Consider the following 12,279-nt stretch of genomic DNA (forward strand, 5'->3'; position numbering starts at 1 on the left):
CAAGCCAGCTGGTGACAGGACAATAGCGCTGCAGACACACGAAGTCTGCTATCTCTTCATAGTGAATGATTTAGAATCAACAGTTGCCAACAGTTTGCAATTGAAATAATAGCATTTTCTCGAATTTCGAGCTTATTTTCAATTTTATGTGAAAATGTTACTGTACATCAATTGTAGAGATTTTCATGCACAATCTTTTCCACTTGGATTTTTTTTTTGAAATTGTATCTGTACCCTGATAATTGGGAGTTTAAAATCAAACTTTGCATAGATTGGGTGGAGCTCCTGGAATTTTTACAGATATGGGACTTATGGCAGGTGATAGAGCTTATCAATAACTATTTCAGGTACGGATTTAATCAAAATCGTTAGAGCCGTTTTCGAGAAAATCGCGAAAAACCCAGTTTTTGACAACATTTTCGCCATCTTAGCCGCCATATTGAATTGTATTTGATCTAAATTGTTCGTGTCGGATCCTTATATTGTAAGGACCTCAAGTTCCAAATTTCAAGTCATTCCGTTAACTGGGAGATGAGATACGCACATACACTCATACACACACACACACACACACACACACACACACACACACACACACACACACACACACACACACACACACACACACACACACACACACACACACACACACACACACACACACCACACACACACACACACACACACACACACAGATTAGAAATTTGGAAATTGGGGTACCTGAACTTTCTTTGGAAAGCAATACTTTCCTTACCTTTGGTAATAGGGCAAGGAAAGTAAATACATAATCATTTTAATCAGCATTCAGTAATTTAATCTCCTAAAAAGTCTTGTAAGGTGATTTCGAATACTTCTTATTGTGTGGCTTTTAATTTTGTATTTTTTTTTTGATAAATTTCATTTGGTCCATTTGTTATCTTTCAAGAGTTCTATATATGAAAAGTTCGATATAATTTATACATTTGTGTTGTCAATAACGCTATGTTATTCCACTCGCGTTTAAGTTTGTGATGAATCATGCATATATCATAATAAGTCATATCCCATGACTATAAACCATATACCATGAAAACAGTCATACGTCATGCATACCATAAGTGTACCATAAACCATGAATATCTACTATGAATATATTTGATAAACCATTTATTATTATTATTAACTATCCTTATCTTATTGTCTCTTTTAGGGCTACTCGTAATATAAATGAAAATCTTAGTACTCTTTTTTGATTTATTTAATCACTAAATAATTAAAAAAGGTAGCCTACCTACTAAGATTTTTATTTTTATTTACATCCTTATCTTGTCTGAATTGTATCAATGCCTCTTCCATCTTGATTATCGAATGACAATAGTGGCTTTACTATTTCTGATCTTGTCTATATCACATTTCACACTTGAATTGAATCCTGGATTGAGTGTGTATCATTTGAGAACCAATATAGTCCAGACTTCTGAATCTATTTTACAATTTATATTCAGACATTTTTGTCTGTGTCTGGATTTCATTGATTTTTCAGTGCCCGACTGCAAAACTATTCTCGAATCACAATGCAATAATATTACATTTATAATATTATGCAAATTTAATCTATTTCTTTTTTTTTAAGTTTATCGACTCCATATTTCAAGCAGTTCCTCGAAAGGAATGTTATATGCTCTCCATCTTTGCGGTCTTGAAAGTGTTTGATTACGGTTTGAAAGCCATTGATTACGGTTTTGAAACAGCTCCACAACTCTCAACTGCATTCTGTATTGTATGTTATTGTGTATATGATCTCATCCATATTATATTTCCTCACATGATAATAAGCTCGTGTTCAGTCTGCTGAATTATTATGCTTTGAAAACTGCATCCACTCGTTCATATAAATGCGTTGCGAATGCAAATGGAGTATCAATTGTGTTGTGTTGCCTATTCAATCCAGGCTGGTTGCGTTGAAAGGTAGAAATGGAATGGAAGAAGTTTGTTGCAGCTGCCTTCAATACAATCAATTTGTAAGCGGCCATAAACCTGCTGCAGGAGCAGCTCGCTTTCAAGTGGCTTTCTTGTAATCCGTTTATGGGGACTAGATTGCATTGTATGAGGTCGTTCGTGAAGTAGCTCTTTACCGTTGTGAACTTCGTCTTAGTTGGGATTTTCATTGAAACATCCTACCCGTTCAGTTGTTGAAGTACTACTATAGTACTCGATCATTCCACTTCTCAGTTTATGAGTTGAGTATTTGCATTGATAACTTTGTAGAACAATTTTCAAATACTGTTCATTTGGAACTGCTCCACACGGAGTGCACTTGACTGGTGAACGTCCAAGTTTGCTAGATTGGAACTAGAATTGTAAAACAAACATTCCTAGAGAAGTATTCTTATTTTAGCTTTACTATTCTTACTTTTGGATAATTTGATGTAGTTATCTTATTTCGTATGTGAAATGAGTTCCTTAAGAACTCATTTGTGTTTAAATAACTGAAAAAACTTTCTAGTTATACGGTAATTTCAATTTTTGTAATACATGTCACGTGTTTTTCAATGAGTTCCTCAAAAATCTCCGTGTTCTATCCTGTCTTCAATTGAGTTATTTAATATTTGTCTTGAATCCATATAGCGTTCTTGATTGAATGCTACTTTTCAAACTCTCTATGAATCGTTATGACCATTGCTATCATTATGATGGATTAAGTTATTGAATGAACACTAACATGATGCCCAATTCAATGAAACTGGTTAGCTGAAAAGGAATCAACATAATCTTGTATCAAAATAGTGATTCCAATCACCATTGATTTTTTATCCAGCTTCATAAGAGTGAAAATTTTAAAATTAGATGTCCAATTTTGATACGAAAAGGTACACTTCTCCAATAAATTAAATAATGAGAAAAATACATTATGTGCGCGTTGTTCACTCTTTGATATAGAGCGGAAGAATAGTAGAATAGTAGTAGTAGTAGTAGTGGAAGAACTATTCGGAAAGAGCTAGAGAGGAAAAGTTATTCGGTGCTTAAATTAGTGAAAATTCTCAATGTGAAAAAGATTACCTCACTTTGAACCACTGAATTTAGGAAGAGAAGTTTCGGGCTAGCGTCTGTTTTTCTTCCCAATATTGTAATGTGTTTGATCGAATGAATGTTTATGCTACAGTATCAACCTGTTTGATACAGATATCAACCAATATCCAATCAGGTAGACAGCACTATTGTGGAAAGTGAGGAGCAAGCTTCGACTGTCGGTCCCCTGGGGGGAATCCGGAACACCTGTTGAGTTGGGCGGAAAAAGGATTGCCGGTTGCTGTGAGCTGTGAGGTCGATTTGATTAGAGTGGAAATGGGAGGTAGTGGGTGGTCCGAATAAGGCCTTCTCTCGCGGCGCTAGTATTTGTTCTGAATCATCAGCACCTCAAGTGCTTGATGAACTGCAAAATATATTCAGATTGAATGTATCATTGTTATTATGAGATCTCACCAAATCTCCGGTAGATTTTCTTGTTCTTGTTATTTTTATTGTAAAACTAGCCCAAGTTGGAATTTGAACTTCTTTGAACTCCGTTGCATGAAACCAAGAAAATGAAGAATCTCCCCCTCTTTGCTATGAATTCATTGCATCTGTCGTTTATTGAAACATAATAATTACACAGAGTTCAATTTCGGATTGATTTATTCAAGAGTTTGATTTGTTCGTCAATTTATTACTTGTTTCCATTCACTCTCAACATTAAATCCTGAAAATACTGATTAGCTTTGTAGTTTAAAAAACATGAAAGACATCTAACAATTTTGAATATTCTGATCCTGTAGAGGTAGATCTTTATTTATACCCATTAATTTATAGCAAACTAACATCCACAATCTAGAGTCAAAAATGTTGAAAAGGTTTTTCAGAATAATTCAGAGTATTGTAGGTAAATAGTTGAATGAGTCCCATAGATGGCATTAGTATGATATGCATTATTCCCTTGAGGCTGTTTCCATGTAGCTTGGTGTAAGTAATTGGCCCTGTTGTCTAATTTCAAAGATTAGATTAGCGAAGGTTGGCAGTTGGTCGACTGCTTCATACCAGAATCGCTAATCATCAGCATTATCAGTTTCATGATGGTTACTTCCCGATGGTTCGGGGATAATGATTCTTATATGAGCGCTATTCTCAAAAAAAAAAAACAAGTAACGAATGCTGCATATCACAGGGGAATCGACAATGAAGCTCACTAGCATTACCTGCTGAGTGAAGACTGTCGTTATTTCACCTGTTTAATATACAAATTTTGGTAAATTCTTTTGCATTGCAAGGTACCATAGATGGTGAATTTCACGTTCTAATAAGTACTGTATTTATAGGTTTCAATAAAATAGGACCAAATTATTATTGATCGATAATATTATCCACTTCACTTTATCGAATGATGAAACGGGGAGCCGAAATTCCGCCCATAGTTCGTCGAGTAATGCGCAATGGCTTGTAGAAAATTTGTGGGCTGGCTTACGAATTCGTCATGTAAGCTATTTTATCGGCAGACCGACAGGTTGGTGAAGTTGCTCCCCCCAGCCACCAGCCCCGCTACCCCTTTTTGGATTGTTGTTGGAAATTTGAAACAGACGTGTGCCGGGTAGGGATGGATGGCTGTGCGAGTAGGCATAGGGGTGCGCTGATAAGGAAGAAATGGAGGGGCGCCTGGAGGGGCCCCATCGGGTGGGGGTTCTCAGGGGAGTGGGCTGTCCCGGCGGCGTAGAGCCCTCAGTAGGTACGCGACTTCCGTGGTGCGAGGTTTGCCGTCGCTGTAGTTTGTAGTGGTGTAGTGAATTAGTGGTTCCGAAAATAAAAATAATCTGTGAAGTTGAAAAAGTGGAAGGTGAAGAAGAACCGGTATGGTATATCTGATCTGGTATCTTCTCATTGCTGCTCCCAGCTAACAATACAGGTATATTTCCTCTTCTCATCCATCCTCTTACTTTATATATTTTTGAAACAACCACCTGTGGAATACTACCACCAACTCAACAACTGCGCATATTGTACTCAACGACAGTCGTGATTTCATTTCGAACTGGCTAGATTTGTTTGGTGAAGTTTGAAACGTTGTATGGGTTGATGAATTTTGATATTAGTTGGTCAACAATATGTTAGCCGTATGGGTCGGTCCGTGACGAATGTTATGCGCCTGAAAGTTGTTGATATCGCGTCTGATTTCTGGATCAGATCACGTTTGTGAATGTTGTGTCACGTTGTAAATTAGTTTTGAAAGTTGGTATTCATCGAACGTAATGTGTTCAGACTATGTGTCGGGTTAGTGATCTAGAATAAAGTAATGCATGTTTTTCGAGCAGATCAGCGAAATTGAATTTATAACTCCAAGTATTAGAGCGAAATTGAACTAGTACTAATTGAAAAACTAAAGATGATTATCCGATTTTATTTTTATCCAAAAGATGATTTAATTGATGAAGTCTTCTGCATTAGCCATGATGATTTCTCGTTGAAGAAAATCTCTAAGCAGTTTAAAGGAGGCTATTCAATTAAGATAATCATACTGTTTTACTACCGGTACATACGCATCTATACATCCAATTCATAATAATTGGAAGCTATCATTTGAAATATTTGGGGGAACCGTTCTCATCACACCGAAATTGAAATATCACTTTATGAGAAATTTAACTATGGGCTATCATTAATTGAAGAAAAATTAAAAAATGTTCAGTAGAATTGATCAGCATTTTAATCATTTTGATACTATGCTTAATATTCATCAAAGAAGAATGGTTATGTGTGTGGTAGTAATCGCTGTTGATGATTCTCTTGAGTATTATTATTCGTGGAGTACATTGTGTTTTAGAATGTGAGTTTCATTGAAGTAAAAGTGAATAGTAGTGAGAAGTGCTTCACCTTTTATAAAATCTGAACTGAAATACCTTGAATCCAGCGCTTTATTTCTGCGAAAAGTAGAATGCTTTCCTTAAATCTCCGGTTTCCTGTACTTTTACTACTATTGTTGTGTAAAAGCTTATATGAGTCCCACCACCATGAAATATAATGCAGTTATTGAGATGATTGACTTGAGTGAAGTTGGAGTCAATGAGTAATTATTATATTCTACTCAATTCGCGACAGAGGGCCGTGAAACAATCGTAGCACCTGATTCTATATTATTAGCCAGAAAATGGGAAAAATGATTACTTCCAATACATTTTAGTATGACGAATATAAAATTTTAAAGTCATTCGACAAAACAACTCTACCTCTATAGTGAGAATAACGTTGCACTATCAATAATTCACCAACATCAAATCAAATCAAATTAGCTTTATTCCTCAAAAATATACATTACAGGAAATTGAACACACTTTACATAGATACAGGAATACCCCTACAAGACTATTCGTCTGTGTGTAGGGGTGAGTTCTGGGTAGCCTGAAATATATCAGGCTGCTAAGTTAAATAAAGTAATAAATTAAATTGTGAGGAGAAAAAATAAATATTAATATTTGGTTAATAAATAATGAATGAGTTAGATAACTAACTACAAAGAAATTATATTTACTTAAAATATAAATAGAAGTAATTTGAAAAGTTAATGGAAACATTCAAATGGAATGCTAGTAAAAAAAATAAATAAATAAAAATAGATAAGGAAAAAAAAATTAAAAAAAAAATGATAGAACATGATAGAGCAGGGACAAGCGGAGCCTCAGGTAAGATTTTGGAATTGAAAAAAAAATATATATATATATATGAAGGGATATGAATAAGAGAAATGGAAATATCTGGGTGTATTCTAAGCATCTTAGAGGATGATAGATTAATGCCAGTACATTGACCGAAGCAGGCTTTCAGACATTTCTGTGCCAAGGCGGTATAGCCACCCCTCCACCATACGCTTGAATGCCGGCACACTGCATACCTCCATACTGATTCTTATCTCAGCCGGCAGATTCCTGTACAGAAGTTGAGAAAGATAGAAAGGGGTTCTCAACTCCAGTCCATGAGCCACCCGCGGCGTCGCAAATCCATGGTTGACTCTAAATCGTGTGGGGTAGGTGTGAGGAATTTCGGGTAGAATGTTATATCTATTTTTTTTTAGAAAGAGCAGTAGAGATTTTATGTAAAGTTGTCTAATATTTAAAACAGGAAATTCAGTAAATAATTCAATTGTTGGGTAGTGCTGTTCCTTTTTCAAAACTGTTTTAATTATTTGTCTTTGCGACACCGCAAGCGGCTCCAAGAGAGTAGCGTGCAGACCCCCCCAGACAAGAATGCCATACTGGATGATTGACTGGACGTAAGCGAAGTATACAGTCTTACAGTGCGCCTCACCCAAAACATGGCCTAGCTGGGAGAATGCATACAATAACCTTCCAAGTCTCTGCTTCACAAACTGGACATGCGGACCCCAACTCAAACCACTATCAACTATAATACCTAAGTACTTGTACTTATTTACTCTTTCTAGTTTTGAGCAATTACAGACAGTTGATGTTGGATCTCTGCACGAATGAAGTATTAAGTCTCTTGGCTCTGGATCTTGCTGGTTACGGGTTGTGATGGGCATGTATTTGGTCTTATCTATATTAACGGTTAAGGAGTTATGGTCGAACCAGCTCTTTATTCTGGCCAAATCAGAAGTAGCATTTTTGAATACATCGTCCCACTGTTTTCCTGATGATACTACAGCTGTATCATCAGCAAATAGAAAGATTTTACTATTAATGTTAAGCAATGGGAGATTGTTAATATAGATTAGGAAGAGAATTGGCCCAAGGGTACTTCCTTGCACAACGCCGTAATCAACCTTTTCCAAACCACTTCTACTGTCATTGATCTGGACATATTGTGTCCTGTTCTGTAAAAAGCTCTTAAACCATTGTAGAGCAGTCTGATTGATCCCAACCATTTCAAGTTTGAACAATAGCTTCTCCCTATCAACAGAATCAAAGGCTTTAGCAAGATCAAGATAAGTTATCATTAATTTGCTTCTTATTTTTACTTTATCAGCTATATATTTTGATAGGTCGAATAAAGCATCAGAAGAGTTCTTAGATTTTTGGAAACCATACTGTGATGAGGATAGAATATTATTTTGGACCAAGTACTGCATTAACTGGATCTTTACACATTTTTCAAGGATCTTAGAAGTAATAGGCAGAAGAGAAATGGGACGGTAGTTGGTGTAATCGTTTTTTGAACCTGTCTTATAGATGGGTATTACCTTTGAGATTTTGAGCATGTCCGGAAATATACCTGTCTGAATACTTAAGTTAATTTTGTGAAGAAATATCATTATTAATACCATGCCAGTCAATCTTGGAAAAATATTCGTTGTTATTTTGTGAAGATATTTTTGTAGAATTTTTTGCTAGATTCATGCATATGGCATAGTGGTCAGTCACAGAGGTTTGGACTACAGTGGTTGAAACATCAAATGAGTGAGGAAGTTTAACAAAATAATGGTCGATGCAAGTTCCACTAACTGGCCTGGTAATTTTATCTATCCTGCATCGTTCAGTACATCAATGTATTGCTCCTCTATAGATCCTATAGCAACATTAAGAATGTCACAGTTAATATCCCCTGCTAGAATTTGAATTTTCCTATTGCTTCCTGATGTGGATCTGAAATGGGTGTCAAGAGCATTCTAAAATTGATGTATATTGGAGTTTGGGCTTCTATAAACTGCAAGAAGTTCACAGGGAGACCCCTCCCAGTCGAATTCAATTGATAGACAGGTGGCCACACCACCCAGCTGAAGCTCCCTGCAAGACACTGAAAGCTCATTATTTATGTACACTACAACACCATCGCATTGATTCAGACTTTTGTAGGATCTAAAGAGCCTATACCCCTCAATATCCAGCAGGTCACTATCGTCATTCAGCCATGCCTCGGTCAAAATAATACAGCCAAAACGATGCTTTAGACTCTCTAAAACTATTAAAAATTCATCTATGTTTTTTTTGTAACTTCTTATGTTCATGTGAATTACTGAGAAATCCGTCTTGTCCCTATTTCCGGAAGAAGTTAAAATAGGAAATTTTAAAGAAAAATCATTAATATCCGTGCACTCAGTGCACTCAATTGGTGAAGCATCAATTGGCTCCATCAGATCACTCATTGTTCTATACTGTAAATACAATGAGACAGGCAACTCTATCGCTGGTAGCAAGTATACTTAGCAAGGGTAATTTGAACGTACAGATCTGGAGATTGTTGTAGCTTGATTTAATAGCAAGTTGAATACTTGAGTCAAATAGTTCTTATTGTAGAGTGCTTTGATGACCGGCGCTAGCATAACATAAATCGATATGTTCGTCTCAAATTAAACTGCATTACTGCTCAATTTTGATTCAAGTTGGCCGTCCAGGTGATGGAATCAATTTTGGAAGAAGAACTTCGATAATTCGATAGCATCACATCAGCCATGATAATAATAACAATAGACTAAAATACGGTGTAGAATTATTTAAAATGAGTTAACTTCTATAACAGGTGAATGGGATCACTAATTCAGCCTAGGCATCGGACTTTTACTATTTTTTGTTCGAAAAGCAACAGGTTCGCTTCAACAGCTGACGGCGCAAATCGGATTGTCGATAGGTGGGTGGGGGTGGAGAGAGCTTTTAGGGGAAATGAGGGAAGAAGGTAGGTTAGAGCACCGTGCTGATTGAATTCAGCGTCACTAGCTCCCGGCCAATCACAAACCCGTAAATGCTCAGCCAATTATCAGATAGTGTGCCTATTGAATTCAATCGTATCATATAATTTATTATTGTTTCAATACTGGAGAAGAGTATATATATATATATATATATATAATATATATATATATATATATATATATATATATAATATATATATATATATATATATAATATAATATAATATAAACAGGATACATACGACACGGATAGATTAAAAACACTTGAAAACTTACATTCAAACGAGAATTTTCGGAGGCTGGGCCCCCCAATCAATCAAGGATTATATTAATTGATGGTATTTCAAGTGGCACTTTAAAGTTTTATAATATAATTAATATAAACAGGATACATACGACACGGATAGATTAAAAACACTTGAAAACTTACATTTAAACGAGAATTTTCGGAGGTTGGGCCCCCCAATCAATCAAGGATGTGTCGTATGTATCCTGTTTATATTAATTATATTATAAAACTTTAAAGTGTATTCTGTTAAGTGCTTTACAAACTTTAAAGTTTGTAATATAAATTAAAACAGGAGACACAAGACATAAATAGATTGAAAACACTTAAAAACTTACATTAGAAACGGAAATTTTCGAGGGAGCTAAATTTAATAAATTTTATAAGGGAACTCAGTTCCCGAAAATTTTCGTTTCAGATGTAAGTTTTTAAGTGTTTTCAATCTATTTATGTCTCGTGTCTCCTGTTTTAACTTATAACTCTTTTAACTTGTTTGGCCGATGTAGCCGGGAGACACCGGCCTGCAACACCTCATGATATTCCAAGTCATCACTTTCAATATTATTTTTTTCATTACATAGTACTGCTGGTATATTAGCATATTAACTGCAATGATAGTCTATATTGATTGTAGATTATTTCCAAAGACACATTATCTAAACCGAAAGTGGAATTGAAATACCATTAGAGTATGTCATTTGCGTGGTGATCATAATGCTCTATATCTAATTTATCATCAGAAATACGCGTATAATGTGTCTCATGCATTCCAATCCGTCATTGGAGAGCCTTGTTTCTCATTTGATTCATAAATGAATTATTATTCATGAAAAACAACCGAAAATGCATTTGGAATGAGTTTCGAATCCCTCAATGTGAGCATTATAAGCTTGTGAATTAGTTGTCGACAAATCCATCGGAACAAGCTCTTAACTGCACTGCCACAACCATATTTCTCATTGTAAATGTGAATGACGATATAATCCCCCACCAGACAAAACAATTTCCGATACACAGCTACATTGGTCAGCAGTTCTATCAATTTTCAGGGGCTCCATTTGTTTTGAAACAGCGAAACTTTGAGGATTTCTGCTTCTGGTGTGAAAAAGTTCTGGATAGAGCAATCAAATTTGTAAACTTCTTCTCAGTTTGTCCAGACATCTTGGATCCATTTCTAGGGAGGTCCTTGCACTTCAGCCGCAAACTATAAAACTTCGAACTAGACCTCTAAGTTTTCTGCTATTTGTCGCCTTATCGACATTTTGCGCTTCTTTCTCCCCTTTCTGCTCTTCCCCCTGCATCTTCATGACCCTCGTCGGAAAATTGATAGCACCCACGGGCTTTCCACCCGTAGGCGTCAACTAATCTTTTTGAAATAATCATCTGTTTATTTTCGATGTGTTGAATCCCTTTTGTTTCTTTCTAGTTTGGTTCGTAGCTTTAGAAAAACATGTGTTTCTTTGTAGCTGGAAAATGAAAAACAGGTATCAAGAATTGCGAAACTGATTTATTCATTCAAGTTCAGATTATACTCAGGTTGAATGAATAGTGTATAACAGGAATGTGGTTGAATGAACGAATGAAGTCCCATGTTATTGTATTTACCTATTGTGGTGCTCTTCCTGGGGGAGTCACTCTCACCTCCAAGGATAGGACAACACACGTAGGGTGATGTAATGCTGTATTTAAATGCCTCACGTTGGGCCGGCAAATCATGTGGAGCGGTATTTGAAGGCTTCACACATGTAGGGTGAATCTTGCACTGAGTCAGTGGTGTAGTGGCTATAAATTTTGCAATGGCGTGTGAGGACGCTGAGTGAACACCAGACTGATTGACTCACTACAAGACTCAATACAATTGTCGGAATCGCGGGAGGCCTAAACGCTCGCTCACCCTTGATTCTTCTAATGACAAATTGTATTGTGATGAAATTTTTATAAGTAGTGTAGCGGACGCTAAACACTGAATACGGATACCTTAAAATTATTACCTGTGAAGAATGAGCATACAAAATCATACAGGTCGAGCAAAAATCCCGATGTAGATAATTTACGGGACTGCGTCTCTAATAAGTTCTGAAGGATTAAAAATACGGTATTTGAACCAAATATCGTTCAGAATATATTTCGAGATCAGAGTCTTGTCGGGTTTTAAGCTCTATTGTAGGAATTTATATGATCTATGGCTGCCACTGCTGTGCAATTGATGAGTTCGCTCCAAATTCGAGGTAGGTAACAGATAAAAGCTGATATATGAGCAGGTAAGGACAAAGAATAAATATCTCGATCTGACCCCACTCGCTACATCCACTTAGACCTGTTCCAATATCCAGCTTAATTCAATTATTTC

At 36.1% G+C, this 12,279-nt stretch overlaps 1 protein-coding gene across 5 annotated transcripts in view; it reads left to right on the plus strand.

The window, feature by feature from the left end:
• Nucleotides 1–4,759: 4,759 nt before the first annotated feature.
• The window catches only part of LOC111054487 (voltage-dependent calcium channel type A subunit alpha-1), a 1,036,091-nt gene continuing 1,028,571 nt past the window's right edge, over nucleotides 4,760–12,279 (plus strand). For all 5 annotated transcript variants that reach the window (XM_039432652.1, XM_039432653.1, XM_039432654.1 and 2 more), the window contains exon 1: nucleotides 4,760–4,912. The gene's annotated coding sequence lies outside the window, so the exon portion shown is untranslated. The remainder of the gene's footprint in view (nucleotides 4,913–12,279) is intronic.

The sequence above is a fragment of the Nilaparvata lugens genome, chromosome 7, assembly GCF_014356525.2.
Source record: "Nilaparvata lugens isolate BPH chromosome 7, ASM1435652v1, whole genome shotgun sequence".
Lineage (NCBI taxonomy): Eukaryota > Metazoa > Arthropoda > Insecta > Hemiptera > Delphacidae > Nilaparvata > Nilaparvata lugens.